Source organism: Manis javanica, chromosome 14 (genome assembly GCF_040802235.1).
Source record: "Manis javanica isolate MJ-LG chromosome 14, MJ_LKY, whole genome shotgun sequence".
Lineage (NCBI taxonomy): Eukaryota > Metazoa > Chordata > Mammalia > Pholidota > Manidae > Manis > Manis javanica.
The window spans coordinates 430,591-456,531 of NC_133169.1; the positions used below are offsets into that span (position 1 = coordinate 430,591).

General features: G+C 46.2%; 1 long non-coding RNA gene across 1 annotated transcript; it reads right to left on the bottom strand.

Moving 5' to 3' along the window:
• On the bottom strand, window positions 1–25,076 carry LOC118973440 (uncharacterized). Its single transcript, XR_005062759.2, has 4 exons — window positions 25,005–25,076; window positions 4,181–4,357; window positions 1,034–1,248; window positions 1–923 (listed from the first exon to the last, which is right to left on the bottom strand). It is a non-coding gene; the product is annotated as an uncharacterized lncRNA (long non-coding RNA).
• Between the last annotated feature and the right edge of the window lie 865 nt (window positions 25,077–25,941).

A 25,941-nucleotide genomic window follows, 5' to 3' on the forward strand; every position in this document is an offset into this window, starting at 1 on the left:
TTGAGACGCCTCCAGGCCCGGGGGCTGGACCTGAGGGCAGGAGCTTCTGCAGCCCACTCCGGCTCTGAGATTAAAGTGGTAAAGCTTTAAATTATATAAGGCTGCGCATCTGTATGGAACGAAGACACTGTAGGGGCCAAGGGCTGGCTGCCTCCAGATGTTCTACTCTGGGATGTAGATTCTGTCGGAGATGAAAATAAGCAAAGACCCAAAGACTCAGAAACATTGACCTTCCCCCAACTGCAAGAAGGAACTTGGGTGGAAGAGAGAAATACCACCACGGACGACTACATTTTATGAACAAGGGGATGCCTGTGGCGGTCAGTCAGGCTCCTCTGTGACCCTTTGGCCGGCAGGCATTTGTTACCAGCCGTGTGGTCTTCCCATAGTCCTGTAATGCTTCCTTCCCAGCCCCTCCCCTCAGTTCAGGATGACATACACGCCTCACTGTCCCTGACCGTCTTTGGAATCTGTGTCCATGGATTCCCCGTACATACATAATTAAGTTTGTTTTTTTCTGCTGTTAATCTGTCTAATGTCAATTTACTTCTTAAAGCAGGTGGAAGAACCTTGAAGGCTGGGGGAAAATTTTTCCTCCCCAAGGCTGCAGCCTAGCCTAGTTGAGGACAGTGATGAGGAAAAAAATATAAAACTGTTTCATACTTTTATTTCTACTGAGTTCAGGCTAATTAACTGGTTTAATGAGATAGAGAGAGGAAGAGGGAATTTTAACAGAGGTTACCAACCATTCTTTTATGATTCTTATTTATTGTGCCAGCTCTTATTTATATATTTACTCAAATTTTTTTTACAGTGAATGTATATTTTTCTCTAAAATGAACCCATAAAGTACAAAATGGCAACATGACATTAAGGATGGCTTTCTATTGTCTTCTCCCCTGCTTTTTCTTTCTGTTGTTCTCCTAGAAAAAAATGCAAAACACTTTCTATATTTTCTAGAAGGAAAAGGCTTTACTTTTGTGCTTAGAAAAGACAACCACTAAAATGCTTTAAAAAAATAGGAAGTTATTACCTGCCTGATAAAGGTTCAGCTGAGATTTTTTTCAAAACCAAATTTCCTTGATGAATATTTCATGCATCATTGTGCAGAAGTGTACTTTCCAGTTGATCCACACCTATTGGGTCAAACTAGGTGTATTTGTTCTTAAACTGGCTTTATCCGTAACGCTGCCGTGGGGCTAAGACTTTCCCCAGTTCTGAGGTTCATGGTAGAGTTGCTATCCAGTGCTGATAAAAGGAAGCCACAGATTTAACACTGAAAGGCTAAAATACACTTTTAAAACAAGGAATTATCATTCTTGTACAGTGTATAAGAACTGAGAGCCCTTTCCAAAACTGTCCAGTGAACTATTGTTGAATCAAGAATACCCCAGGATTATCCAGAAATAATGACAGGGAGGCCCTAAGAGTTTTTGCACATTCCTAAGGCCAAATGCTTTTATTACATTTATTAATTTGTGTCACCCTGTTATCGCTTCACCCAGCAGCAATGAGTGTGGCCGCCCCAGATGTTCTTTCAGTGGCTTCACCAGATGCTGGCTGAACAGACGGCTAAATAGGAACACCATCAACAGGATGAGGCCACCAACACGGTCTAAACAGGCCAGTTTGGCTCTCAGGGTACCCCAAAGCTCTTACGCTCATCAGCAAACTAAAAATCACCCCCTTGGCTCCGTGACAGTTCTGAGGCATACTAAGGACCATTTCCCCCCAATCCCACCCCTATTCCAAGAAAGCCCCACCTATCCAATGAATATTCCACCCTCTTCTTAAATTCCAGCTCTGAGACCGCCTAACCCAAACCCCGCCGTGCCCCTCGCCTCCACAGCGTCCCCACCCCCTCCACCCCCGCTCCCTGGACGTGTCCTTTGCTTCATTAAACTACTATTTTTTGGACCGGCTCCACCTGCTCATGAATTCTTTCTCCCCTAGAGGCAGGAAGCCCCCAGGAGTGCCATTGCCCAGCACCACCTCTAGGAATTAAGCTCCCCTTTGCAAAGCTTAGCGTTTTCCTCCCTGCCTCTCCTGTAGTCTCTTGCCATGATTTTTATTTCAAATTATACAGTCAGAATTAATAACTATAGGGCAGCAACTTTCGAAGTGTGAGCAGCAGACCCCTGGGGGCCCTGAGGCCCCATCAGGGCCTCGATGAAGCCAGAAGTGCTTTCTCAATAAGCGTGTACGAAGCAGACCCTCCGGGAGCCACCGGATTCTTCACTACCGCACTCTTGCTGCAGAACCGACAGCAACGGTCGTACACGTCTTTTTAATATTCTGTGTGTGGGAATGGGGAGCACACGTGGAGCTTGCCTGCCACATAATGACATTGATGGCTTCTTACTTTTGAGGAAGAGCAGTTGTGGGATTATTTGAGTCGTGGGATGAACTCACCACTTTATTCATGAGATACATACTCTTTCATTTGAAATAAGGAATCATTCCTGGTAAATAACAAACATGCAGCCGAGTAAACTGAAAGAGCAACTTGGCCTCATTCAACCATTCATGACTCGGGCAACATGTCATCCGCAGAAGGAAGGGCGCTGCGGGCGCTGCGGAGAGGAGAGGCGCTCGGTCAGAAGCAGGGCGGGGCAAGGGGGCTGTCCGTGAACAGGAGGATTATTTCAGGCGAGGCCACCTCCTTGGGGGACAAAAGGATTAGCTGGGGTGCCTCACTGGTGCTGGCCAGGGAATTCCAGACTGAGCAACCCAGACAAGGCTCGGGGTGCGAGCTCCATATAATGTCGCAAAGTCAGGCACAAGGGGAGGACCTCGAAGTGCGAGGCGGACAATGTTTTAATGTAATTGAGTATGAAACGTTTGTTGACATGGCCTCAGAGTTCACATTGTAACCAACCTTAAACAAATTATTGCTTATCCAATTTTAATATAGTAGCAAAAATAGCTACACATCTGTGAAAAGCCGTGTGGAAAAGCATGGTACCCAGGGACTAAAGGTAGTTAAATAGTTTCTAGAACAGTGACTCTTTTGCAAGCATATTTGTTCTTGAGAAATGTCTCTAAGACGCTATGTACTTTGTTGCGTTTACTGCACAGCTGACAGAGTGCCTCCCTGTGCAAATGGCCTGTAAGCGCCCTGACGGCTTCATAGTTTCCTTTCCCATCAAAAATCTACATGGCAAGGAGACATAAAAGGGTCAGTTGACCTTTGTCAAGGCCCATTTTGTTAACAGTACATCTTAAAGACCACATTTTGAATAGTGACTTCAGTGTTTAATTTCCTTGTGAACGTTCCTCATTTCAGCCCCTGAAGTTTCCCAAGGATAACTGACTATTAATGGATAAGTTTAATATATCTTTGAAGTACACGTTGGCTCTCGACGCCTCCTGGATTAAAGCTTTGTTCTTGGCAATGCAAGAAATAATACACCCTTCTCAAAAACTGTTTTTGGGAAAGAATATGCTTACTTTGGACATTCCCTCTGAACAGTTAGAACACTCTCAAAATAATGTTTCCTTTATTTCAAGGCAAATAAGTTGTATTTTCAGATGCCTCCAAGCAGACCTTGAGATGATCCCAGGCACTCATGATGGAGTGTGTGGAGCACCCAGAGGGGTCCCATCGGTCACGAAGGGAACCAGATCTGACTGATCACGGCACTGCTGCTTCGGGATTGACTGACAAGATCCTTTGGAAACGTGACCCAGTAAAGCAAAGAGCTAGTGACTGTGAGCTCCAGCTTTTCTCTGCCCCTCCACATGGATTCCTTTCTCTGTTTCCCAATATTTAGGGAAATCCCCAAATAAGACACCTCAGGGCTAGTCATAACTGGGCTCGTGGGAGGGTGGACTTTTCCCATAGATGCAGCGATGAGATAAGAATCACGTAACTCGTCTCCCTGGAATCTTGAGATCTGGACTCCAGGGACTGCTCAATCGCCAAGTATGTGATTATTAGCAAATTACTTCACCTCCCAAGGCCCTAGTTTTCTCCTCAGTAAAAGAAAGGGATAAAGTAGATTCCAGTCACAAAATTCTGTCATTTTATGAAAGCTATCCTCCCGTTGGTTCTTGGGTCCCCCAGGAGAGAGCTTGGGTCCCCACAAGGCCCACCTACACCACGCTTGCAGAGCCAAGGCCATATTACCACATTTGGTCTCAAAATCATACTCATTTCAAGTGTTCAGGAAGCTACTACCAAATGATCAGAGATGGAGAGTTTTCCAGCTGTTTTCAAGATGAGCTCCTGGTTAGGATGCCTTCTCTTCACAGCCGATGTGTCCGAGCACGTGCCGCACATCCATGCCGTTCTAAGTGCCCTGCTCGGATTAATTCAGTGAGTCCTGGCAACTCCGTCAGGCGTCGTGATTATCCCCTTGGCACAGAGGGAGAAACAGGCACGAGGTTTAGGACTCACTCTGGTCCCTCAGCCAGCAGGCAGGCTGTAGGGCTGGAATTTAATCTCAGGCAGCCGATTAGAGAGCTGCATTCTCAACCCCACCTTGGACTGTTTCCAACATTCATTTCTGCCTGTTTTCCCTCTTTCACACTCTTTATTACAGAGATATTAAAACACATATGAAAACAGCGAGAATATCATAATGCATCTGTAAATACCTCCCACCCAGCCTCGATGATTATCAAACATGACCAAGCACATTTTCCTATACATCCTTTACCTTCTCCAACTGGATTATTTTTAAACACACCCCATGCATTATATCCTTTATTCACAAATACTTTGGGAAGTGTCTCTAAAAGATCCCCACCAACACCATTTTCATACTCACAATAACCAATACATACTTCCTGAGCATGGTCGAATACTTAGTCATCGTTCCAACTTTCCTGATCGTCTTATGATTTTTAACGTTTGCTGTTTTATGGTTTGTTCAAATCAGAACCCAAACATTTATTTGGGTTTATACATTGCACTTGGTTGATAGGCCTTTTAAATCTCGTTCAAACCATAGGTTTCTCCTCCCCTGGTTTTCCCCCTTGTTCTTATAAGCTGGGGGTTCGATCTAGAGGCTTGATCAGACACAGATTCGATTTTTGGCTGGCATACGTCACAGATGGCGTTGGGTTTCAAGCACTGTCAGCCAGAGCCAGACGTTGTAACACCCCCCTTCAGTTCATCCTCCAGTGGTTTTAGTATCCGCTGATCATTGATTACATCCATTATTTCATCAGAGTTTGAAAAACAATGATTTCTAATTCTCATCCCTTCTGCATTTGTTAGCTGGAATTCTGATACAAGAAAGAATCTCCTTTATGAACTATTCAGCTCAAGGTAGAGTTCATGTATCTTTCTGGCTGTCTTTACCTGTGGTTGACACGTGTCTCATGTTTGGTTTATGAAGCAACGTTCAACTTAAATCAGTTAGAGTAAGATACATTTGTTTAATTTTGGAAATGGCAAACAAAAAATAGAGAGAAGTTTGAAATACTATAATATGCATGCCAGTCTTTTGATAATTCATTAGCTATTATAATACATGAATGATGGTTAGCTTACTTTTCATATTAAAATTTTGTTTTATGTTTTTATTCCAATTTGGGCTCATTCATTTACTAATTTATTCACATGTGTTGAGGAAATGTGTATTGAGACCCCCATATGGGCAGGGCACTCTGCTAGTCCCTGGCTACACAACAAAACGGTCTTTGCCCTTTCTGGGCTCTCAGTTTGGGGCAAAGAGAAAAATCAAACAATCACACAAATGTGGCACGAGGCATGAGTGACATATGGTGCTGTGACAGCTCATGACTGAGAGGCAGCATCAGGCTGATCAAGGAACCTGTGTTAAGTCTTTGTTTCTTTAGAATCTCCGCATCTAAATCCCCGGCCACTTAGGCAGGCAAAGCTAAAATCACAGTTGTTCATGGAAGTCACAAAATGGCCAATCAGCCAAGCCACAGAACCTCATCGAGACCTGCTAGGGAATGCTGTTTCCACTCAGCCTTGTGATTATTTTGTTTTCCCGGCAGAGTCAATGGCTAAGCAAAGTGTCCCATGACCCTGATAGAAGAATTAAGGAAATGCAGCTGAATCACCATGACAGATGTGTGTTGTCGTAGCATTCTGCTCGGGGAGAGGAGAAGCCCATCCTACCCGGTGCTGGTCCCAGCAGTTCACTGGCTGTCCAAGGGAGAGATGCCAGTCTGAGGTTCTGAAAGGAGGAATGATATTAAAACTTTCTTACTGACACTGGAAACTATTCCATGTGGCCGGTTTTATAAAGGCCAAGTACTTGCTCAGGAGATGCGTTCCAGCAGCACAGTCAGCACTGATGTAGCTGGAAGCGATTAGCTTGGGCCAAGGTCATCTCTATTTTTAATACGGAGGATGAGACATTAGACTTTTAAAAGAAGACTGAGCTTGCACTGGAGCCAGGCACAGAGATCTTGAATCTCCCACGTCTGGGGGCTTCCTTCTCTCATTTGAGAGAGAGATGGATGCTGTGTTAAGGACTGAGGGCAGAAAAGCAACAGAGCGGCGGGCACCAAGGAGTGCTTTCCTCGGCCAGGTCAGGACAGACCACACTGCGCTTGAGCATCGTCTCCCGCCTCGCCGTGAGTGCGTGGAGCCTGCCGATGTGGCAGCCCGCAGCTCTGACCTCTTCCTTGAGAGAACTTCAGTGTCCCTGGGCCCAGGGCTGAGGGTGGACATCAAGGCCTGCCTGAGCGAGGCAGCACATGCTTCCGTAATACCTACTCATCTATAATTATGGGTTGATTTTTTTTCTATTTTAGCAGATTGAAAAAGGAAGGAAAATAACATTTCATGCTGGCGGAGTGCATGCAGTGGGCCATGTGCTCTCCTTGGCACCTTATTCATGATCTCACTTAATCTTCACAATAACTTCATGAATTGTTTCTATGTTTTATAGGTAAAAAAATGGAAGCACATTCGAATTAACTTACACAAGGTTACACAGTCAGTAAGAAGTAGGTTTCAAAATCAAACATTCCACCTCTGAGTGCCCACTTTTAAATGGCTACATTACACAGCACTCAAGATGGAATCAACAGACCTGTGAGTCAGGCTACCTCTGCTGGCCAAGAGGTAAACATATGGCTGACAAAATTTGTAAATAATATCACTGGAATAAAGCAGTAATTATAACAAACAATTTTTAATACTAGGAGCTCTGATAACTTAAAAATTTGATGAGTGAATTTTGAACTGAAACAAAATTAATGGTCCTATAAATTGGATGCTTAATAAAAAACTACAGAAATTTTGCTTTCAGTTACACCTCTGTGATGAAAAATAAAATTCATGAAGACCGGTCTAAGGATTAGGATGCCAAGGAAAAGAAAGAGAGAGAAAGAAAGAAAGAAGCACAAGGGGAGATGGTTTCTCCTTGAGGTCTCGGGTAGGACTGCCTGATTCGCTTTCTCGGAGGGCTCCCAGGGTAAAAGGCATCTGAAGCAGGAAGCAAATTCCTTGAGGGTAAGGATTATACACATTTTGATCACCAGTGGTTTTCCCAGGACTTTAGGAACAAATAAAAATGGTTGAAAGAACAAATGAGTGCGATAAGAATGTTTCTCTTAGCAGTAAGGCCAAGTGGCTTTATGGGAACTGAGGAAAGAAAATTCAGGAACAACCCTGTAAAGACTGTGGTCCAGAGGTTGAAAAGGTGTATAAGCCTATCTCATTTTATTAGACTCTGCTTTATTGGGCTTCACAGATACTGCATTTTTTATAAGTTGAAGTTTGTGGCAACTCTGTGTTGAGCATGTCTATTGACACCATTTTCCCAACAGCATTTGCTCACTTTGTGTCTGTGTCACATTTCAGTAACTCTTGCACTATTTTAAACTTTTTCATTATTATTATATTTGTTATGCACCTGATTATGTCACCTGTGAATAAAGGCTTTTATATCCTCCTTTCCAGTATGTATGTCTTTTATTTATTTTTCTTGCCCTATTCAACTGGCTGGCATCTCCAGTAAAATGAGGAATAAAAGTGGTAAAGCAGAGATTCTTTTTTGTCAGCTCCAGAAATCTACATTGAAACTTTGGCCGAATCCTAAGCTGCATGTGCTCAGGGCAAGATTCTCCAAATCTGAGCAGAGGACAACTACTCGGGGAAGAACAACTCCTGAGAAGCTGTAAGCTAAATGATGCCCAGAGCTCATGTTGGGCTGGAAGACATCCAAGATGGAAAGAGTAGAAAGACCTTATACAATAGCCCAAGAATTCAAAAAAGATCCAAAATATGCCGAGCCTAATTGGCTGGTGACTTGCTCTCCCCACTCTGATGAAGAGTCGGAACCTGTCCTGATTCACTCACCCACCAAGCTCTCTTCTGATGTCTTGTTTTCCTTTCAAGGCACCTTCTACAGGTACAGAAGTCACGTGCTGGGGTTGGGAAGTCCTCACTCCGACTCTATAGCATCCTCCCCCCTTACACATGCTTCTCCCCACTCTCAGTATATTAACTCATGGAAATGCTTATATGCTTTCTTAACATGAAGGTCATGACCCCATGTTAGGATTATAGCATAGTATGGAAAGATGTAATTCAGGGAAGTATGAGTAGAAGTTTTGGGATTTAAGAAGAGAAAAACAGAATCAGAAAAAATATCAGTAATAAGAATCACTAGATTTGGGAAGCATGTCCCAGAGGGGGTCCTGATAGCATTACCATAACTTATGGTTAATTTAGTTCATGGAAGTCCTGGAATACACATCACGGGGAATAATTCTTTGGCCAGAGCAATAGAGAAAATGACTTAATGCTTTTTCTCAGTTTTGGGAAATACTGCATTACCACAGTTTAAAAATAATAAAGGAAAAAACCATCAAAGGCAAAATTTGAGATTCCGGCCTTGCCAAGAATAACAGGAGGACACTAATGCTGGCACTCAAAGCACAAAAATATAGCACAGCATGGTTCAAATGCATCATCTGCCTCTGACGCCAACTTCTCACCAGCCGTATAGTTTGTCTGCCTTCTGTATCTCTTGGTACTGCTTGGAAGGTGATTTACCTTGAGAAGCTGTGGCCCGACGCTGGCCTCAGTTAGGGGCTGCCTCTCCCGGGATGCTCTTCAGGAGTCGCCCCAGCACAGCAGAAGGAGCTCTGGGCTGCTCTGCTCTAGCCTGTCCGGCTCTACCCGATTCATGGAAGCCAAGAGTGTAAATAAGAATCAAGCACAGAACTGTGGCAAATAGGGTGAGGCATCGTCTTTAGGCCACAGCCGAGTCCCTCTTTACCACCTCATGCCTCCCTGCAACGCGGCGCAACACTGGTAGAGGTGCCAAGGTGTGGTCTCAGAGTCTGGCGACTTTTTTAGGACTAACCTTTACCTGAAATGTCTCTTATTTTGAGTTGCAGAGTCATCAAAATTGACTGGATCTTAAGAAGTCAGCAGATTAGTGAAGTAGATTAAAATGGACAGGACATGGAAACTGGTCCAAACAGTTTGTCAAACAAAGCAGGTCTAAAGCAGATCCCAGCAGCTGGGCCACGGAGTCCAAGGTTGGTGAGGTGAGAACTGGAAGAAGCTGGTCAAGTGGGTGTAGACACACACACTCCACAATTAAATCACAGTAACACCATGCTTTGTCTAAATTAGGCTTAGACCGGACGTGAACATTTTTAAGTCTATCCTTTTTCCCCTCGGACCACCTGCAAACATTCTCAGTGGTATAACAGGTCATCTCCATCAAACACACCCTGTATACATGTCCGTGGAGTTCTGGCCTTTTAAAAACAAATTTTGTTCATTTTTTGGCACCAGGGGAGGGAAAGCCAGTGCCCCTGCTTGTGTTTACCGTGTTTTCCGGGCAGGTGCTATTCGGTGCTTTGTGATAGAAAAGAAACATGAGCCCCAAAGAGGGCTGCAGCAGAGGAATGAGAATAAAAGGGAAGTTGCTGAATTAAGGAAACAGCACTGCAAAATCCACGAGTAAGTCAGGAAGGCCAGGAAAGGGGCCGTACAGCCCACACCAGACTCGGGGCGTCGGGGGGACACACAAGCAGCGTGAGCAGCTAGAAGACCCCGGCCACGAGCCTCAGTGAGGGCCTGGCTCTGGGGGGCAGCCCTCGGGCCCAAAGCAGAGACCCTCCCCTAAAGATTCGCCACGGAAACAGACGCTGTCCCGGAATGAAGAGTGAATTGAATTTACAGCTTGAGCATCACTGTGCACACTAAGAAATAATGATAAAAAATTAATGCTAAATCCTAGTCAAACTACTAACCTAACTAACTAACTAAATAAGGAATTGCTTTAGCTAGTTAGGCAAAAAAGTCAGCCATCAAAGGAAGAAAAAATTTTCAGAATCTAAAGCAGTGTCAACAAAGCTCTGTAGAAACAAATGTCAGACCCCAGAATATTTAACCCAGCCAAATTGCCCTTCAGGAAAATAGAAAAGGCAGAAACCTCATACAGGAAACACGTAAAGACCTAGGGAGCTCAATGAAGTGTTCTTGACTAAAACATTCAGTAGTAAAAAAAAAACAAAACTGCTAACTAAGTGATTTTTAAAAGAAATTAAGAACCACCAGAATGAAAAACTGTGGTAAAATTCAACAAAAACAAAGTTGGTGGGTTCCAAATCTATTTAAAAATAGAACAGAATTCAACCCTTGCAGAAATTTTGGTTGCAAAACACAATGTAAGTTTTATAACCCTTAAGCAAGTAAAAATAACATAAGTAACAAAAAATAGGAAGGTGAGAAGATTAAAGGAAGTGTAGCCACACCAGGAGTGGGAGCCATGCTAACGCTGGAAATGTAGTTTTTAGGAAAAGGGGCACTAGTTTAATTTTCTCCATTTGTTTCTTTTGAAGTTAAAAACTTTATTTGCTCCAGTTTTCCTTTTCCTTTTTGTCTGTTGGGTTAATACAGTTCAACATATTTCCCTTTTCTCTCCCTCCCTCAGTTTAGAAATAAAGTATGTCTAGTCCTGTAGGGTTTACCCTAAACTTTCTATTGTTTTACCATGCATCATTTGCTTTACATTTTTTGATGGCATCTAGTTATTTACTATTTGCATCCTTCTCTTGAGTAATAGGATGCTGGGACTCTTAACCCACAAAAAATTAATCAGGTTTTTACAGTCACTGATTAATTAATTTCATGGTTTATTGTTTTCCATACCTACTTATTTCTTATATTCTATTCTTTCGTTACAGGTTCCCTATTCTTCTAGGTTTCCCCTAACATTTGCAGGGCCTTGAGCAGGAATATAGGCCGAGGTCCACAGACCCTATGCCTAAATATTTTAATAGTTGTAAAGAAAGCCCACGGATTATTAAGTAAATGATGTTCCTCCTTCTTGACAAATATACGTTACCAATGAACTCAAAGTCTCTTGGACCCCTTGGACTTTCAACCCAGAAAATCACATTTTGGGGAGAGTGGGTCCTGGCCTTTGCTGTGCGGCTCACACCCATGCTGTCCTTACTGGCTCCATATTGCACAGCTAGAGGCCTTACGTACATGTCTAAGGTCTCCCACCCACACACCCAAGCTCCACTCCCAGCCCCTGAAACAATTGCTCTTGACCACTTCCAGAGTCTAGGAATGTGGCCACTGGAGGCACCTCCCACGCTTGGGACAGCCGGCTGGGGAGGCAGAGCCTTGTGGCGTCTCTAGCAGGCTTAGGGCTGTTATGGCAGGAAAGTCAGGGCTCTGGGTATTGGATCCGGGTCTGGAAGGTGGGCACATCCCCTTAGCCCTGTGGGTAGAGGCACAGGAGGTCAGGAGACCTGCCTGGTTGGTGAAATGCACCATCATGAAGCACATTCTTCGGTGATTCCTTCAGTGAGGAACTGTGCCTGGTAAATTGTGCATTTCCCCCTCCCTTTTAAATATTGGTTTAGCTGTAAAAAATTGTAGGTTTACAATGATTTTCCCTTAGCACATTTAAGTGTGTTTACTGTTGTCTTCTGATATCTATTGTTCTGATTACAGGTCTGCCTTTAATCCCATTTGTCTATTCTTAATAGGTAATCAGCTCTGTTACGACATGTTTCAGTTTGAATGATAGTCATTAAATGTTGGCCCTGAACAGTGGCTTCATGAACCCAAGACTTGTACACCAGGAACGACCGTAGAGGTCATTTGTGAAGGACAGAAATTTCTCTTCTGCTTCGGCCTCTGTCCACTCGGAGGGGAAGGTTCACCCGCACTGTTGACCGTATGCTTCTGCTCCCGGGGCTGAGGCAGGCTGCCTGCACCTACTCACGAGGTAGTGATTTAAGTGAATGTGGAGAACGCTGTGCAGCCAGGTAGGAGCAGGGCGAGAGGAGCCCAAAGCCCTCTAGTAGGACTCAGCCAAGGAGCCGCCGGCCGCTGAAGCCTGCGTGTCGCTTCCCATGTGGCCATTTAGCCTTGTTCAAATATCTCCTTCCACAGAGAGCCCTGCGGTAGGAGGACGGTGGGATTTGGACACCAAAATCCCCTCTGAAATCCTTAACAGCATCAAAGTCACCTCCTTAGTTGCGTAGAACAGATGCTACGACTGAAGCCCGGAGAGATGAGATGACAGACCGAGTCATAAAGTTAATTCATGAAGTAGCAGAAAATAGAACCAGGACCAAATCTGTAGCTTGGAACATGTCCAGGATCCTATAGTAAGTTTTTAACTTCTCTATTTTCTGTCAAGTCCTTCGCAGGTTGGACTTTTCTGTATCACATTCTCTGCCAGTGTGATCCTCAAGGCAAACCACGTTCTCGTGGGGGGAGCAGGAATTCAGGGAAGAGAAAGAGCTGGGCTTGACCTCCGCTTCTATCATCTACGAGGTCTGGAAACTGCCAGTGTTCCTCTCTTTGAACCTCAATTTTCTCACCCATAAAACAAGGATGAGAACATTCATCTCAAAGGGCCCTTATGGGGTCATGAGAAGTTCCTAGCACGGTGCCTGGCACGTAGTGGAAATGAAGTAAGTGGTATTATTATTTTTGTTGAAATTGTTTTTGGTGCCTCCACTTTAACGCACCGACTTTTGCCCACACCGACATTCCTACTTTCTTCGAGGGTGCTCTTATGTCATCCCACATCTGTGCACGTGTGTGTTTGATGGATTTGCATGGACATATCTCTGGGTAGAGATCCATCTCGCGTGGTGCCAGCGAAGCACTTTGCACACCATGCCTGAAGAGTGAGAAGTGGCGATGCACATTGTAAGTGATGAAGGCACAGCTGACGGACAGACCGTGGCCATTCGATGCAGAGCCAGGCTTGTGGCTCGTGCAGAGCTCACCAGTATGCTCAGTGCCAGGCCCGAGGATGTGAGGCCAGCGTCCCCTCGAGCACACGCTCTCAAGACTGCGTGACTGTGAGTGTGGAGACCCATGGCCCCCCGCAACCACCTGACTGTCCATCATTTCCCTCCCCACTTCCCTGGCGTGCTACCCCATACTGCCTCTCCTGTGACATTCCCACAGGAATTCCAGCTGACTTCTGGAAGGCTGGGGATGGAACCAAATTACCAAGGTTTAAGGGATTTTATTACACTTCCCTTTAAATCATCAGAGAAAGACTGTGGGATAGGTGGATGGTTTTCTTCAATTCAAGCCTGCCAAGTCCATCCAACCTGACAGGATAGCCTTTCAACTCCAAAGGGAAAGAATAAATTACTTACCCTCACGGTTTTTGGGAATCTAGGAGGATATTGCTTCTTGCATGGAGCCTGTGAGATCTAAATGTTGCAGATGCTCTGGCCTCTGGAAGCCAAAGTGGATGGATGGCCTTGCTGCTGGTAGGCCGGTCAGCGCCTGACTCCAGGGACATCAGGGGGCAAACGGAATGGAGACTGTTGGTCCCCAGATGAGGGTGATATGGTTTCAGATTTTTAAATACATGCCCATGAAATCCCGGAGCTTTGGTGTGTTAGAGGCACGCCTTTCTGAAGGACCCTCTGAACAGTGCATGCGGGACACCAGAGAGACACGGAGGTAGACTTTTAACAGAGATAGGCCTGAAGTCCTGATCCTATATTGGCATTTATACCGACCGATCACTCCCAGGAAATTATTTTCCATATGTGAGCTTCAGCTTCTCATATGAACATTGGAGATATTGCGTATCTGCTTCACAGGATGTGATTCATCTGTTTTGAGGGTTAGAGGAGCTCATGTGTGCAAAATATTCATCACAGTGAATGCAACTTAGTAAAGGCTCAGTAAATGGTAGCTTCCTCAGGTGGTGGTCAAAATGCATGCACTAGCTGAGCTAATTAATCAAGTATTTATTAAACACCAACTCTGCCCCAGACACTTTGCATCAGGTGCCCCCTAAGCGTGGAGACGATGTCCAGCCCTGCTTATGGCTGACATGTCCATTGTCTCACCATTTTGCTTTCCTCCCCAGGAAGCCGGAAGAGCAGAGACTTTGTATGTCATGTGACTATCCCCATGGTCCAGGAGAGGGAATGAATCCAGCGGTGTTCCCTGATGGTCCACTTACTCTAGGTATTTGGGACATATCACGGCACAAATCAGCCAAAACTCTCTGCCCTAGAGAAACTTACATCTTGGAGGAGCAAAGCTGCTTAATAATAAAAACCAAAAATTTTCCATAAGCCGTTTTTTGACCTGTGCAACAGAGGTGATTCAGAAATAACTCTCCCCTAGCTGGGCACTGCCACTCATAGGCTGCCACCAGAAAAGCTGCATTTTGCAAGGTGACTGAGCCTCATGGTTCTTATGGGAGAGACAGGAGGACGTGGGGTCTGGGAGGATGCCTGCCCCCTCTGAGGAGGTGTTTCCGTAACGAGGCAGCTTAGGATTCCTGGTTCCCCACCCACCAAATCCCTTCATCGGGTCCCCCCGAGGCCGACGTGGGGCGTGGAGGTTACCTGAACGTGCTCTGACCAGTAGGCGTGAGTCGCTGCATTTCTACATCTACCCTGCTTGGGGACCCAGTGCCTCCTTCATCAGGAAAGCTGCCAGTATTCACGATTGGAACATAAACAGGCCAGCAGGTTCTGATTAATCCAAATTGGAGCTATTCAAACAGTCACAAAAAGAGATCTTTTCCCCTGAAGGAATTTACATGTGAAGAGAGACTAAGATGGGAAATAAACATTTCTATAATGATTAAAGTTAATTGGCTTGAAAGGATGCCTCTGAAAGAAATGCTTTCTGGTTTTAGTTCCAATCTATTTCGGGACAAGCCTGTTTTTCATAAGACTGGTAACTGCAAACAGATACTGCCCTTTCATTGGAAACAGATGGTACAGGACATAATCAAAGAGGCATGCACTGGCATCTCAAATAACTGCTTTCAATTACAGCATTTCAAGAGTATTAAGGGGAAATATTTTAAACAAGACCACTGCAAAAATAGATTTTGTCATTAACTTTGAAATAATATTTGACTTAAGGCTGAAATTTCCATGTGCCGGCTCTGGATCTCACAGGCCAACGTTGATTGGCTCAAGAGAAATAGAATCATTATGGTCCTATCGTCGAGGGGAAAAAATTCTTCTTCTGGCTTTTTTTTTTTTTAATGCAGAGAAAAACCACATTTTTCCTCTGGTAAGGCTTGTATTTTATTTTGCACTTGAATCTTAGTTATATTTCACAACCTTGAGGGATTTTCATGGTGAAACCATTTCAATGTTAAGGCCAAGGCCGTCTGTCACGAACGTGGTTGGGTGTGTGCGTAGGCTGTGCATGCGAGCCTGTCTTCCACCAGCAAGCGTGCTTGAACGCCCTGTAGCCCGTGCTGCTGAGTATGCTCCGTACATGTTCGCGCTGAGATCCATACATAAACCCCCAAATTAGTGCAGGAAGGCAGCTGGTTGCCCAGCTGGCACACTTGTAAGCTGAGGTTCACTTATTGTAATTTTTCTCATTAGGTAGCTTTTATGGAGATTATACTAATTATAGTTATAGAACACTGACAAGTCACAACATGCTTCATGCTATTGTCTTACGGGACATGTTGGAACGATGCTAATTTCTCTCACTAAATACTTACATTTTATTGAGCATCTAACACATGACAGGCCCTGTGCCAAGAGGTAAAAATGCTGAGCAAAGGCAACTGCTAACTCGTCCTCCCAGAGCTTATGCAGGAATGGTGGGAAGGGACCAGTGAGCTCTCGCAGTACAGATGCCAGATGCCCTCGCGGAGGGCCGGGGAGGCATGGGAACGTTGAGTGGGGGCACCTCGCCCAAGGGGAGGCGCCTCCCGCCGCCTCAAACCTGCTTAGAAGCGTAGGAGCACCGCAAACGTGCAGTATGGCGCCCCCTGCTGTTGAAAGTTTGCATTGTGGTTCTTGGCTTTCACGAAGTCCTACATCAGAATCCGTTCCGCTGAGTGAAAGCAGTCCGGGGAGGCTTTGCTTTGACAGAGAAGGGGACGCACAAACGGCGCTCAGCGTTATTTTTGCAGCGCGCTGCTCTGGGGGCTCCGGGCACCGGGCTGCCCAGGACCGTGCCACAGCTGTGTGTGTGAGCGCCCGGGCTTCATCTCCATTTATTCTGTGCATCCGTTTGCAAGATGCACAAGGTATCAGAAGACCCTCAGAGGGTTTTTTTTTGGGGTCTGGTAAAGCTCAGAAAGTTTTCCAGATAACTTAGTGGCACTTCTTTCTCCTCTTCATGCCGTTTCAGCTCACGAAAGGTTTCACAGGGGCGCTCTCCTTACGGATAGTGGGGAAACCTGCATATCACCTTAGCGACTCAAACCCATGTACCTTCTGATGATAGCAGCAATCAGGCAGATAGGGCACAGTGTACTGGGCACGGATGGGCATTAGTTGATCCAGGGGCGCAGCATGAATCGACATGTGCACACACGGGGAGACGCACGGCTCTCCCTGCCTGAGAAGCGTGTGTAGCCTAGCTCCCGCCTTCCTCATCCTGGCCCCGCCAGCCGTGCCCTGCACTGAGACAGTGCCTAGGGAGCCCACCCGACACCCATGGAAATAAATCATCATTCCTCTAAGCCGCCAAGTTTTGGGGTCATTTATTGTTCATAAAGATTGTGTTGAAGCTGATTAAAATGTTGTGGAAGGCATGGTGGTGTCTAGAGAGAAGAAGAGGGCAGGACGGGCTGTCTTCCCCGGTTCCCCACCATCTCGGCAAAGGCAGGCCTGCCAGGGCCTGGCTGACCACCTCGACTGGGTGGAGTTACCTTCCTGCTTGCTTGACCAGAAACCTACTTTTCAAAATGCAGAACAAGTTTGCACAGTTGGAGGGGTGAGGGTTGTTATTTCTGGTACATACCTCTTCCAAATCTGATTGTAGCTAAGCTGAAAGTGGCCTGGGATCAGTAGATTAAAGTAGGATTGTCAATGCTTCATAGATTCTAAAATACCACATAGGCTGCTTGATTGTAAAGGGTAATTCCCATGATCCTTTCCCAGCTCAATGCTGGGTAAATGTAGGGATTAATTAATTAGTTAATTAATTAAATTAATTAAACTCTTCTACTAAAGGCAGCTCTCCTATGATGTGGCTGTTGTCGGCCAGGCAGGAGGTAATGCAATCCAAAATTCTATTTAGGGTGTTCCTTCTAGGATCATCTCTGCACAAGCTGTTGTAGGTAAGCTTCCCCAATGAAGCGGAATCTTGGCAACGGAAGCCACTGGCAGTTCTACGGCAGCCTCAGAGTTCAGCTGCCCTTTACAGCAGTGATACAGGGACGTACATTCTGCTCAGGGACTGAATGTTACAGGTTCCAGGGTTTGCAAGGCCTGTGTTTTGGGATCTAGGTAATCAGCTGAACATTCAGTTGGCAGCTCTCTTCCCACGCCACTCTCAGTGCCATCAAATAGCTTCCAAATTCCTTCTTGCCGAACTTGCTGCCCCTCAAAATATTGGATTCATGTCATGTGATTTCTAAAGATATATGCTGAGATTCTGAATGGTATAATCTCTCTGCACCAATATCTCAGTTAGGAAAGCAAGCCACTCAGAGGGACTAAAGTCTAATTCAATGATCGTCAGCTGAATATGCATGATTGCCGGTTGCCAAGGAGCGGTTTGAATCCACTTCCTATGTCACTGTTATTTGTCCCATCTGCTCTTCCACCCTGATCTCAGAAAAATCCACCTCTGCTGTGCAGGGTTATAAGCGAGAGGAGATGGCCAGGACCCAGGAGGACATGCCCTGTCACACACCTGGACGCCATGGAAGATTTAGACCTAAAAAATAAAATGGAAATAACAAGAGCTACACTGCTTACTAAACTTAGGATCCACAGGCCCCATGCTGAGGGCTTTATGTCCACTACCTCATGTAAGGCTCACAGTCACCCTTTGAGGCGGTAGCTCTTATCAACCCGGGAATGTCAAGCTACTGCAGGTAGTTGGTGTGGAGTTTGGACTCCGAAACGTCAGACTCCTTGGCCATCGTTTGGCCTGGCTTCACTGCGAGGCGCTGGTTGAGCACACGATTCTGTTTATTCTCTCAGAAGACGAGGGTGTCTTTTCCACAAGCAGAGGGTAGGGTCAGCATAATTCTACTCCGACCTTCTCCTGGTAGAATTCCAAAGCACGACACAGCTTCTGGACACAGCAGATGTGACCCCAGCTCTTTGCCCGTGACATTTCCTCTTTCAGTTCAGTTCAAGGGTGCCTATGTTAAAGCCTTTAGGCAGGATGGGTTTATGCAAGAAATATAGGAAACACCTAATTTCTTGCCAAAAACTTCATAAGGCAACTGACAAGAGAGGTCTTTACTGCCACTGAATTTTACCATAAACATTCATTTGAGAAATAGAATCTCATCTCACATGTTTAATTGGATATTTTCTTCTTTCTGAAAACAGTAAAGCACCAGCAAGAGGCTGCCCAGTGCCAAGGAGAGCGAATCTCCGTGTGGCCGTGTGGGAAGTCTGAAGAAAGTGTGCCGGAGAGTTCCTGTGTGGCAAGCTGTCCGGTTCCAACTGACAGACTGGTCATTCAAGTTAAAAAAAGAAAGAGAAAAAGAAAAACACCTTTTTTGAAGACTATGAGAAAGGGATGACTTTATGTTATTTAGAGAAGCGTAGGGAACTGTTTTCCTTTGGTAAATGCCACAAAGGAGACATTCTCATGAAAACCTAACTGAGAGGCAGGCTGGGTGTGGTGAGCGGTGGCTGCTGGGGTGAGTTACGGCAGCGCTTGGAGCCGGAACCAGTGATTATGAGACACCACGGGAAAGGCCTGGCTTCACGGACGTAAGATGTCCCCAAAGCCGTCGTGGGAGTGGGATGAGAGGAGAGCCAGTAAATGCTCTAAATAAAAGTGGTTCTCACCATACAAACCAACAGTTTCCACATCTGGGATAACAGAAAATGTGCTAGACTTGGACACATCCTTGAAAATATATTGAAAACTTGGGTGTACACATTGCACAGAGACAACTGGAATTTGAGTCTTGGACCTGCACTTACAGTAGGAGTGGCCTTGAGCAACTCACCAGAGCTCCAGATGCATTATTTGCAAATAAAAGTCATGGAACAGCAGATGGAGAAGCACCTAGCATATACAGCAAGTGCTTAACATGTACTTGTCAAATCTAAATCCTATGACCAGTTCTACACCAAAGGCCAGCGTGCCCACTATGGCCAACAGACCTTGAAACATAGAGGTCAGGCCTCAGGTTTCTCGAGGCCAATCACCTGGCGAGCGTCAGGGTTCTGAGGGAGGCACGCGGCGGGAGTTCCATGTGCACCTGAGAATGCGGCTGGGCCCTGGGTGCTGAGGGGAACGGGGCAGGCGGGTGCAGAATTCAAGGGGGGCTCTATTGGACACGCCTCCCTCCATCAGTTTCAGCCTCAGATGTGGGCGCTGGACAGCTCCGAGAGGAGAGCGCAGGCACTGGGGTCAGAGTCGTTTCCAGTCTTGGCTTTGCCTGTATGACTCGGGAATGAACGGCCTTCCCAAGGCTCAGGTCCCCCTCCCTGGAATGAGGACTGAGGACCTGTGCTGGAATGACCCTTAAGGACTACAGATGATTCACGAAAGATGCCCAGCTGATAGTAAACATGGATGCACGGTAGGTGCCCTTACTTGAAAGGTACCGGTCGGTGTCTCAGAGCAGAAACCGAACCGCAGGATCTGTATTCCTCACTGTGCTCAGCGCAATGCCTGTCCTACATTTAGGATAATAAATTTTCGTTGAATGCATAAATAACCAAAAAAAGCTTGCTCAGGGCTCTGGCCTTTTGCACTAATTGCCATCAGATGGAGCTTTTGCCTGATTTGAGAGTTTTTCCCCCTAAAAGACCAACTGAGCACCACCTTTGCCTTCAGAGCGTATCCCCGAGACAGAAGTGTGGCAGCAGACACACATGGCTGTCTGGGGTGGTTGAATATTAATGGCACGTTCACATCCCACCTAGACATTGCCTAGACCTCTGGTTTTGGACTCAGTCCTAGATTCAGCTCCCAGCGCCATCATGTCTGACAAGGCACTTTGGGAAAGTGGGTCACCTCTTTGAACTTAATTTCCTCACTCATAAATAACGACCTTGAAGACTAATGTGGAGATTAAATGAGACAGCACGCTAGTGCCAGACGTATAACGGGCAGGGCAGGCTCAAGCCCGAGTCCACAACACCAGAGCTCAGGCTTCTTACATTACACTTGGTTTCCAAGGCATTTTAGACTCCTGGAGGAAAGGAGCCGTATCCTGTGCAGAGCCGCTTGGCATGCGCCTTGCTGCCCAGTGCCACGCAGGGCAGAGTAGACATGTAATCAATACTTGTGCAGCTGAATTGCTCCTGACTGTTATCCAGTCTCAGTGAATACAGAGAATGTGCGCTTGGGCATAAGGATTCATAAACACAGGGAATACCAAAGGAATCTTCCCTTCTCAATATTATTAGACTGGTTGTTCAGGAAGAGAAAATGTAGACGTCACATCTCTTCATTTTCACGAGGCTTTAGGCAGTCAAAGCACTTACAGCAGGTGCAAGTAACGGGAGACCCAAACCAAACTGGCTCTGAGAGGAAGGGCATTTATGCGCTTGCCTGCTTGGAAGGACGTCAGCATTAAGTGACGACACGATCAAGGACCAGCTTCTTTCTGCCTCGGTTCCAATGGCCAATCCGGATCCTTACGGATGTGAGTTCCCCACTAGTAGAAAAGGGATTTCTGAACAGCTTGAGTGATCGTTAGCCCAAAGGATCTTTAGGAAAGAGAATTAACAAGAGTCGCAGTGCGCATGGCAGACCTTCAACGCTGACTGGCCTACAGTGAAGTCTGGAGTTTAGTAGGGAATTGGCAACGCACACACATGTGTACACACGTACACACACTCAGCACATGAGAAGTGTACATACCACATACCACCCAGGGCTGCTGTGCTGCCCTATGAAGAGATCAGTACAGAAGCGGGGGTCCAGCTGGTGCTATAATTCCCCGTCTGGGGGGATGACAAGGAATACTTAGGCCAGAGAAAGGATGGACCGGAAGGCGCCCCTGTGTGGCTGGTTCTGCTGCTGGTCCCAGGGTCGGGGAAACAGGGAAATGACAGGTCGTCCCCCAGAGGGAGGCTGAGACTTGGAAACACACATTAAACGAGAATACGTATTTACCCCCTTCGCGTGCAGCCCAGGAAACATTTCTCTATGACTCACGCAATAAATTCGTGTCCTCTGGTTTCCTCTGAACAAGGCTTTCTGATTTTAGAGTCTTTTTGACTTTCTTTCTTTCTTGTTGCTTCTACTGCCTAATTATTTCACTTATTCCGTGGGAACCCTGCGTATTAGTCGAGGTGGACCAGGTGACACTACAGTGACCAGCGAGCCACAAAGCCGTGGAGATTCGGTGCCGTGACAGCGCAGGCCCAGTGTGATGAGCAGGTGGACTCAGTGGCCCAGAGGCTGGGAGTCAAGCCCAGGCTGAGGCAGGGAGTGGACATGAGGGGTCTGCGCTGGCCCAAAGCCGCGGGCGGTGCAGCTTTCCCTCCCGCCTCGCCGGTGAGGTTGTGTCGTGGGAGGACAACTGTGCCTGGAGGAGTAAGAAGTGGGGAGACACAGAGCTGTCCTCACGCTCCCCGGCCTGCCTGTCTGTCTGTGATCGGGTCCCAGATTTTCCCTGCTTCCACCTTTCCTATTTGAATCTCATCATGTAGGTCCTGTTTATCTTAATAGGAATTTTTATAACCTATAAATTCCCAGGTCATGTGAGCCACTCAGGTGACATCGCACGGCCCTCTGTTGTCCCTGTTTTTGTACAGACGCCCAAGTGGCACCTGCTATTCTGAGTTCACTTCCTTTGCCCCGCTGGGTGGTCTTCACAGGACATCAGTCCAAAGAGGTCCTAGGGAGAATATCTTGTCCAAAGATTTAAAAAAAATAGTGGTGCTTGTTTCCTTTAGGCCCTTTCTGTTCTTTGATAAGACGACTCTTGCTCCCCACCTGCTGCCCACTTGGGTTCTCGTTAAATGTGGCCATGGGGGTGAGCAATTCCAGGTATTCCCTGCCGCCTGAAGCCCCAAACTCCACCTTGTCGTGTGCTGCCTAGCAACGGAGATGCAATAGCCCCGGGCATTTTGCTGTTCGTGATGTGCTGGTGGCGGCACGGTGTCATCCTGGGCAGCAGTGACAGGCTCCCGGCTCAGAAGACACTCTAGAACTGTCCCACAAAGAACTTGTTTTGGTTTTCCTGGTGGGGGACTAAGATCTATATGTCATCTCGCTATCAGGGTGTCAACCCTGGTTTTTCTTTCTTGACATTTCGGGGACGTGTGACTATGTAGTAATGACAAGGAGATGGAAACACAAAGCTGCAGAAGCCCCACAGGTGGAACCGTGTCCCGGTTACCTGACTTGCTGAAATCAGCGTCTCCTCTTTGCTTAGTGACAGGTGTCAGACATCGCTGTTTTGTCTTTTAGGGGTCCCTAAAAGGCCAGAGGGCACACTGGTTGTGAAGATGAGAGAGTAACTCTTGGGAGGATTTGTGAGGAAAAAAGCCAAGTTTTACAATAGAAACTTTGACATTAAGAATGGAAACGCCGCCCTCCCATCAGCTTCACTAACAGAAGGCTCCTGCAAGGGGGTGGTGTTTCACTTCCCTCTCTGTCTTGCTCTGCAGCCTGCCGTCTGTGTGGCCAACAGGACACACAGACCAGTGCTAGACCCACAGACAGCAACACTGCCTTGGGCTCGCTGCTTCTGCCCGGGTTCCCGGAGTGGCTCTTACAGCTGCCACAGCAGCTAAGAAGCTGCACTGTCTCTGTTGTTTTTGGTTTTGAACCCCATCTATTGTTCACAGGACGGGGCAGACATGAGGAACACAGATATTCTCTGAAGCATGTTCTGAGAAGACACATGTGGTCAGCGAGTTGTCCCGACTAGAAAGCATCAGTGAATGACAAGAAATTTCTGACTTTCCCACTTCCAATTCCTCAGGACGAGCTGAGAAAAGATCTGTTTTCTCTTCACTTCTGTTAGTGACCGATGTAACCATAACTCATACCACTTGACTTTACACATTAATTCAGCAAATCACTTAAGTATTGAAATAGTGGCATTTGCAGGACAAGGGTTCAGGCTTATTATAAAAGCTGGGGAAGGAGGGAGCTACAGAAGAACAGATGAGACCCGGGTGTGACTGTCTACGACTTTTGCAAACAGACTCATAAGATCAAAATATATAAAAAATCCTGCTAATAATAATCCAGGGAAGATGCTTTTATGTTGGGGACTAATAGTTAAAAATAAAAAGTAATGCTTGGTAAGAATTTACTGTATGGTAGGTGCTGTTCTAAGCGTTTATTTGATCCTCGGTGCAACCCTACTGAGTAGGTGCTGTTAAAATCCTCATTTTATCCATGAAGAAACTAAGACCCAGAGGACGTGAGAAGCCAGGTCACGGGAGGCGGCCCGACTCCCCACAACAAGAACAGCGAGTACAGAGCACGTGTGAGTGGCCATGCCCCTCCCGTGCAATTCTGTTAATGTTCATGCTAATGTCTCGAAGAAAAAATTAACTATTATCTCTGTGTTACTTTGACTTTCTCCAGGGGTTTAACTGCCTTTCTCAACAAAATGTAAATGCACTTGCCTCTTGGAAATAAGCATTGAGATTTGTGCAAACAGGGACTTACTGATTTAACTTCAAACATGACTAAGCTCCAGAATGCTAGTAAGTTTCAGTATTAGGGGGTGTGCATCTTCCTCCCTACAGTGCGTAGTTACATTTCATCCAGCATTTTAGTAGAAATTAAAAGTACGTATTTGTGACTCTTCATTGATTTCTCTTCAAAACAAAACTGTTTTCAACTGTGGGAAGAGCGGCCAAATGACTAATTGGAATTACTGAAATTTTATGCATTTTGATTCACCAGTATGCCACAAAGCCTTTAGAATAGGGAAATTATACATAGACTATATTGCATATAACATGTATTATGATACTTATACATGTCAATGAAACAGCTAATCTTTCTCAATCCTTCAAGAAACAACAACAACAACAAAAAAAACTACACAAACTCCAACTATCTACAGTCTTTCTTTCAGTCCAAAATAAACATTTCCAGGGAATGAGGGGCAGGGTTGGGAGAAACAGCAGAAATCAGGGGACATGAATCCTGGCCTGGTGTCTGTTAGCAAGAGCCTGTAAATACAGTGATCTTATTTAGGAATCCACCAGGCTTCTCTGACAGCTCCTTTTATGGACTGACAAGTGTTCCTTCTCATCGTCGAGAATTTTCTGGTTGCTCTAATACCCCAGTTAATACTTGCCACAGATACTAATTCAATACAGCTCAGTTTCAGGGTTCCTCATTATTCATCTGGTTGCTTTACATACAGTCTGAAAAAATTTATGTTTAAAGGGAACTAAGCATTATACATTTTACATTTCTACTAAAATACTGGTGGAATATTACCAGTAGCCCTTACTGCAAAGTAGACTTGTAATAAATTGCTAGAATTCTGCAGTTTGCCTGAAATTATATTAATACCTAAATGTTTGCCCAGAGTTCAAAGAATGAAACATTTTCTTGTGACTCCATGCTGTTTTCAGCAGCTGGGGGGTGATGTCTTCCTATTGATTCTTAAAGAAAAGAGTAAAGGAAAAAGCTTTGACCTAGTTCTTACCCCAGGACCTTGTCAGCGGAGATCCAGATTCTGAATGTGTTCATTCCGACAGACACAGTCTGAACAGGCAGGTAATCCCGTCCCAGGGAGGGCGCTGCCTGGAATTTGAGAGTGTGTGGGAGGGACTTGTTAGAACAACTGATCGTGGAACTGACGCTCTTAGGAAGGCAGAGAGGAGAAGTCTGTATGACCCAAAACTTGAGGAGCTGTGACACTGAGTAGTAGAAAGACTGAGGTTTAGGGCAAAGCAGGGCACTGGAGGCAGACATCAGAGGGCTGTGGCTCTATTTTGCAGCATGGTGCCACAGGGCCCGCACTTACGTCGTGTCCGTTATTTCATGCAATTGCCCCATGATTCCACATGTGTGGCATTAACATTATGTAGATTTTATAGCTGCCCAAGAGCACGCCATTCAGTGGCAGGACTGAGCTTTGAGTGCGTGTCTGCCTGAGCCGGAGGCCCGTGTCTTTCCAGCACTGCCATGGCCCCTGTGTGACTACCTCCTAAGAGCCTCACAGGAGAGGCAGAGCCTTGGACCCTGTGTCCCAGGAGCTCAGCCCACAGAGGAGGAACCAGCATCCCTGAGAGAGGATGCCCCAAAGCTCCTGTCTTAACCTCGGATGACAAACGGGGACCGCAGGGCTGTAGCCCCTTGCCCTGGCCCCGCACAGTGACAGGTGACGCTTGCCAGTTGTTCAGTTATACCACTTCACATGCACCTGCTATGCACCCTGCCAGTGCCTCCCGGATGGTCACCATCACCGTTTCCCTTCTCATGGGAGGAAGATGTTCAGAGGCTGAGTGTCCCCAGGACTCGTAGCTGGTCAGCAGGAGGAAGGACCGAGCCACTGGTCTTTGGCTGGGGGCCTGCCTCCCTCTTTCACGGAGCACCCGCCATGTGAGACCTGGGGAGTGGGAGATGGACCTGCCCTGCGG